This window comes from Capsicum annuum, unplaced genomic scaffold (genome assembly GCF_002878395.1).
Source record: "Capsicum annuum cultivar UCD-10X-F1 unplaced genomic scaffold, UCD10Xv1.1 ctg78030, whole genome shotgun sequence".
Classification (NCBI taxonomy): Eukaryota; Viridiplantae; Streptophyta; class Magnoliopsida; order Solanales; family Solanaceae; genus Capsicum; species Capsicum annuum.
In genome coordinates, this window is record NW_025888484.1 from 1 (window position 1) to 4894 (window position 4894).

The 4894-nt window shown below is 49.3% G+C and overlaps 15 non-coding genes and 2 pseudogenes across 15 annotated transcripts; all 17 read left to right on the forward strand.

Moving 5' to 3' along the window:
• The first annotated feature begins 49 nt into the window (after positions 1-49).
• LOC124894874 lies at positions 50-168 on the forward strand. Its single transcript, XR_007051408.1, has one exon. It is a non-coding gene; the product is annotated as a 5S ribosomal RNA (ribosomal RNA).
• Positions 169-344: 176 nt separating this feature from the next.
• Positions 345-463, forward strand: LOC124894868. The gene has a single exon (XR_007051404.1). It is a non-coding gene; the product is annotated as a 5S ribosomal RNA (ribosomal RNA).
• Positions 464-638: 175 nt separating this feature from the next.
• Positions 639-757, forward strand: LOC124894858. Its single transcript, XR_007051393.1, has one exon. It is a non-coding gene; the product is annotated as a 5S ribosomal RNA (ribosomal RNA).
• Positions 758-932: 175 nt separating this feature from the next.
• Positions 933-1052, forward strand: LOC124894859. The gene has a single exon (XR_007051394.1). It is a non-coding gene; the product is annotated as a 5S ribosomal RNA (ribosomal RNA).
• A 143-nt stretch (positions 1053-1195) lies between these two features.
• On the forward strand, positions 1196-1313 carry LOC124894867. Its single transcript, XR_007051403.1, has one exon. It is a non-coding gene; the product is annotated as a 5S ribosomal RNA (ribosomal RNA).
• Positions 1314-1488: 175 nt separating this feature from the next.
• LOC124894864 lies at positions 1489-1607 on the forward strand. The gene has a single exon (XR_007051399.1). It is a non-coding gene; the product is annotated as a 5S ribosomal RNA (ribosomal RNA).
• A 176-nt stretch (positions 1608-1783) lies between these two features.
• On the forward strand, positions 1784-1901 carry LOC124894866. Its single transcript, XR_007051402.1, has one exon. It is a non-coding gene; the product is annotated as a 5S ribosomal RNA (ribosomal RNA).
• Positions 1902-2076: 175 nt separating this feature from the next.
• Positions 2077-2195, forward strand: LOC124894873. Its single transcript, XR_007051407.1, has one exon. It is a non-coding gene; the product is annotated as a 5S ribosomal RNA (ribosomal RNA).
• Positions 2196-2370: 175 nt separating this feature from the next.
• On the forward strand, positions 2371-2489 carry LOC124894870 (annotated as a pseudogene).
• Positions 2490-2665: 176 nt separating this feature from the next.
• LOC124894863 lies at positions 2666-2784 on the forward strand. The gene has a single exon (XR_007051398.1). It is a non-coding gene; the product is annotated as a 5S ribosomal RNA (ribosomal RNA).
• A 175-nt stretch (positions 2785-2959) lies between these two features.
• On the forward strand, positions 2960-3078 carry LOC124894862. Its single transcript, XR_007051397.1, has one exon. It is a non-coding gene; the product is annotated as a 5S ribosomal RNA (ribosomal RNA).
• A 175-nt stretch (positions 3079-3253) lies between these two features.
• LOC124894860 lies at positions 3254-3372 on the forward strand. Its single transcript, XR_007051395.1, has one exon. It is a non-coding gene; the product is annotated as a 5S ribosomal RNA (ribosomal RNA).
• Positions 3373-3505: 133 nt separating this feature from the next.
• Positions 3506-3624, forward strand: LOC124894872. The gene has a single exon (XR_007051406.1). It is a non-coding gene; the product is annotated as a 5S ribosomal RNA (ribosomal RNA).
• Positions 3625-3847: 223 nt separating this feature from the next.
• On the forward strand, positions 3848-3966 carry LOC124894861. The gene has a single exon (XR_007051396.1). It is a non-coding gene; the product is annotated as a 5S ribosomal RNA (ribosomal RNA).
• A 170-nt stretch (positions 3967-4136) lies between these two features.
• On the forward strand, positions 4137-4255 carry LOC124894869. Its single transcript, XR_007051405.1, has one exon. It is a non-coding gene; the product is annotated as a 5S ribosomal RNA (ribosomal RNA).
• A 176-nt stretch (positions 4256-4431) lies between these two features.
• LOC124894865 lies at positions 4432-4550 on the forward strand. The gene has a single exon (XR_007051400.1). It is a non-coding gene; the product is annotated as a 5S ribosomal RNA (ribosomal RNA).
• Positions 4551-4729: 179 nt separating this feature from the next.
• LOC124894871 lies at positions 4730-4848 on the forward strand (annotated as a pseudogene).
• The last annotated feature ends 46 nt before the right edge of the window (positions 4849-4894 follow it).

The window sequence follows — 4894 nt, forward strand, 5'->3', positions numbered from 1 at the left end:
GCGGCGCAGGAGAAAGAGGCTTAATAGAATATGGAGTGCTAGGAATGACGGATGCGATCATACCAGCACTAACGCACCGGACCGCATCAGAACTTCGAAGTTAAGCGTGCTTGGGCGAGAGTCGTACTAGGATGGGTGACCTCTTGAGAAGTCCTCGTGTTGCATCCCATCCTTTTTTATTCCTTTAAAATTCGGTTTAATTTTGCCGGTTCGATCGGCGAATCTTTTTGTTTTTCCTCTTGGCGGAAACGAGAAAGGGGGCAAGGCGCAGGGGCGCGCGTGCTAGGTGTGACGGGTGCCGGAGGAGAAAGAGGCATAATAGAATTTGGAGTGCTAGGAATGACGGATGCGATCATACTAGCACTAACGCACCTGATCCCATCGGAACTACGAAGTTAAGCGTGCTTGGGCGAGAGTTGTATTAGGATGGGTGACCCCCTTGGAAGTCCTCATGTTGCATCCCTTCCTTTTTTTTCCTTTAAAATTCGGTTTAATTTTGTCGTTTCAATCGGCGAATCTTTTTGTTTTTCCTCTTGGCGGAAACCAGGAAAAGGGCGAGGCGCGGAGGCCCGCGTGTGGGGGGTGACAGACGGCGCAGCAGAAATAGGCTTAGTAGAATTTGGAATGCTAGGAATGACGGATGCGATCATACCAGCACTAACGCACCGGATCCCATCAGAAATCCGAAGTTAAACGTGCTTGGGCGAGAGTTGTACTAGGATGGGTGACCCCCTGGGAATTCCTCGTGTTGCATCCCTTCCTTTTTTTACTCTTAAAAATTCAGTTTAACTTTGCCGGTTCGATCGGCGATCTTTTTGTTTTTCCTCTTGGCGGAAACGTGAAAGGGGGCAAGGCGCAGGGGCGCGCGTGCGGGGTGTGACGAGCGTCGTACGAGAAAGAGGTATAATAGAATTTGGAGTGATGGGAATGACGGATGCGATCATACCAGCACTAACGCACCGGATTCCCATCGGAACTCCGAAGTTAAGCTTGCTTGGGCGAGAGTCGTACTAGGATGGGTGACCTCCTGAGAAGTCCTCGTGTTGCATCCCTTCCTTTTTTTTTCTTTTAAATTCGGTTTAATTTTGCCGGTTCGATCGGCGAATCTTTTTGTTTTTCCCCTTGGCGGAAACGAGAAAGGGGGCGGCGGCGGAGGAGAAAGAGGCATAATAGGATTTGGAGTGTTGGGAATGACGGGTGCGATCATACCAGCACTAATGCACCGAATCCGATCGGAACTCCGAAGTTAAGCGTGCTTGGGCAGGAGTTGTACTAGGATGGGTGACCCCTGGGAAGTCCTCGTGTTGTATCCCTTTCGTTTTTTTTCTTTAAAATTCTGTTTAATTTTGCTTGTTCGATCGGCGAATCTTTTTGTTTTTCCTCTTGGCGGAAACAAGAAAGGGGGAGAGGCGCGGAGGCTCGCGTTCGGGGTGTGACGGGCGGTGGAGGAGAAAGAGGCTTAATAGAATTTAGAGTGCTGGAAATGACGGATGCGATCATTCCAGCACTAACGCACCAGATCCCATCAGAACTCCGAAGTTAAGCGTGCTTGGGCGAGAGTAGTACTAGGATGGCTGACCCCCTAGAAAGTCCTCGTGTATCATCCGTTCCTTTTTTTTCCCTTTAAAATTTGGTGTAATTTTGCCGGTTCGATCTGCGAATCTTTTTATTTTTCCTCTTGACGAAAATGAGAAAGAGGGCGAGGCGCGGGGGCGCGGGTGCGGGGTGTGACTGGCGGCGCTGGAGAAAGAGGCTTAATAGAATTTGGAGTGCTGAGAATGACGGATGCGATCATACCAGCACTAACGCATCGGATCCCATCAGAACTTCAATGTTAAGCATGCTTGTGCGAGAGTAGTACTAGGATGGGTGACCCCCTGGAAGTTCTCGTGTTGCATCCCTTCCATTTTTTTTCTTTAAAATTTAGTTTAATTTTGCCGGTTCGATCGGCGATTCTTTTTGTTTTTCCTCTTGACGACAATGAGAAAGGGGGCGAGGCGCGGTGGCGCACGTGCGGGGTGTGATGGTCGGCGCTGGAGAAAATGGCTTAATAGGATTTGGACTGCTGGGAATGACGGATGCGATCATACCAGCACTAACGAACCGGATCCCATCAGAACTCCGATGTTAAGTGTGCTTGGGCGAGAGTTGTATTTGGATGGGTGACCCCCTGGAAAGTCCTCGTGTTGCATCCCTTCCTTTTTTTTCCTTTAAAATTCGGTTTAATTTTGCCGTTTCGATCGGCGAATCTTTTTGTTTTTCCTCTTGGCGGAAACCAGAAAGAGGGCGAGGCGCGGAGGCCCACGTGCGGGGGTTGACGGGCGGCGCAGTAGAAAGAGGCTTAATAGAATTTGGAGTGCTGAGAATGACGGATGCTATTGTACCAGCACCAACGCATCGAATCTCATCAGAACTCCGAAGTGAAGCGTGCCTAGGCGAGAGTAATACTAGGATGGGTGACCCCTTGGGAAGTCCTCGTGTTGCATCCCTTCCATTTTTTTTTCCTTTAAAATTTGGTTTAATTTTGCAGGTTCTAACGGCGAATATTTTTATTTTTCTCATGCGGGAAACGTGAAAAGGGGCGAGGCGCGGGGGCGTGCGTGCAGGGTGTGACGGGCGACGCAGGAGAAAGAGGCATAATACACTTTGGAGTGCTGGGAATGACGGATGCAATCATACCAGCACTAACGCACCGGATCCCATCAGAACTTCGAAGTTAAGCGTACTTAGGCGAGGGTAGTACTAGGATGGATGACTCACTGGAAAGTCCTCGTGTTGCATCCCTTCCTATTTTTTCCCTTTATAATTCGGTTTAATTTCGCCGATTCGATCGGCGAATCTTTTTTTTTTCCTCTTGGCGGAAACAAGAACGGGGGCGAGGCGCGGAGGCCCGCGTGCCGGGTGTGACGGGCGATGCAAGAGAAAGAGGCTTAACAGAATTTGGAGTGCTAGAAATGTCGGATGCGATCATACCAGCGCTAACGCACCGGATTCTATCAGAACTCCGAAGTTAAGCGTGCTTGGGCGAGAGTAGTACTAGGAAGGGTGACCCCCTGGGGTGTTCTCGTGTTGCATCCCTTTTGTTTTTTTTCCTTGAAAATTCGATTTAATTTTGCCGATTCTATCAGCGATTCTTTTTATTTTTCTCTTGGTGGAAACGAGAAAGGGGGCGAGGCGCGGGGGCGTGTGTGCGGGGTGTGACGGGCGGCACAGGAGAAAGAGGCTTAATAGAATTTGGAGTGCTGGGAATGATGGATGCGATCGTACCAGCACTAACGCACCGGATCTCATCAGAACTCCGAAGTTAAGCGAGCTTAGGCGAGAGTAGTACTAGGATGGGTGACCCCCTGGGAAGTCTTCGTGTTGCATCCCTTCCTTTTTTTTTCTTTAAAATTCGATTTAATTTTTCCTGTTCTATCGGCGAATCTTTTTATTTTTCTCTTGGGGGTGTGACGGACGGCGCAGGAGAAAGAGGTTTAATAAAATTTGGAGTACTGAAAAAGACGGATGCGCTCATACCAGCACTAACGCACCGGATCCCATCAGAATTCCGAAGATAAGCGTGCTTGGGTGAGAGTAGTACTAGGATGGGTGACCCCCTGGGAACTCCTCGTGTTGCATCCCTTCCCTTTTTTTTTCCTTTAAAATTCGGTTAAGTCCTCATGTTGCATCACATTTTTTTTTTATTCAAAATTCGATTTAATTTTGCCGGTTCGATCGGCGAATCTTTTTGTTTTTTCTCTTAGCGAAAACAAGAAAGGGGACGAGGCGCGGAGGCCCCCGTGCGGGGTGTGACGGGCGCGGCAGGAGAAAGAGGGTTAATAGAAATTGGAGTGCTGGGAATGATGGATGCGATCATACCAGCACGAACGCACCGGATCCCATTAGAACCCTGAAGTTAAGCGTGCTTGGGTGAGAGTAGTATTAGGATGGGTGACCCCCTGGGAAGTCCCCGTGTTGCATCTTTTTTTTTTCTTTAACATTCGGTTTAATTTTGCCGGTTCGATCGACGATTCTTTTTGTTTTTCCTCTTGACGAAAATGAGAAAGGGGGCGAGGTGCGGGGGCGCACGTGCGGGGTGTGACGGGCGGCGCAGGAGAAAGAAGCTTAATAGAATTTGGAGTGCTGGGAATGACGGATGCGATCATACCAGCACTAACGCACCGGATCCCATCAGAACACCGAAGTTAAGCGTGTTTGGGCGAGAGTAGTACTAGGATGGGTGACCCCCTCGGAAGTCCTCGTGTTGCATCCCTTTCTTTTTTTTTTCTTTAAAATTCGGTTTATTTTTGCCGGTTTGACAGACGAATCTTTTTGTTTTTCCTCTTGGCGGAAACGAGAACGGGGGCAAGGCGCAGGGGCGCGCGTGCGGGGTGTGACGTGCGGCGGAGGAGAAAGAGGCATAATAGAATTTGGAGTTCTGGGAATGACGGATGAGATCATACCATCACTAACCCACCGGATCCCATCGGAACACTGAAGTTAAGCGGGCTTGGGCGAGAGTAGTACTAGGATGGGTGACCCCCTGGGAAGTCCTCGTGTTCCATCCCTTTCTTTTTTTTTTTCCTTTAAAATTCAGTGTGATTTTGCCGGTTCGATCGGCGAATCTTTTTGTGTTTCCTCTTGGCTGAAAAGGAGAACGGGGGCAAGGCACAGGGGCGCGCGTGCGGGGTGTGATGGGCGGCGAAGGAAAAAGAGGCATAATAGAATTTGGAGTGCTGGGAATGGCGGATGTGATCATACCATCACTAACCTACCGGATCCCATCGGAACACTGAAGTTAAGCGTGCTTGGGCGGGAGTAGTACTAGGATGGGTGACCCTCTGGGAAGTCCTCGTGTTGAATCAATTTTTTTTTCCTTTAAAATTCGGTTTATTTTTGCCGGTTCGATCGG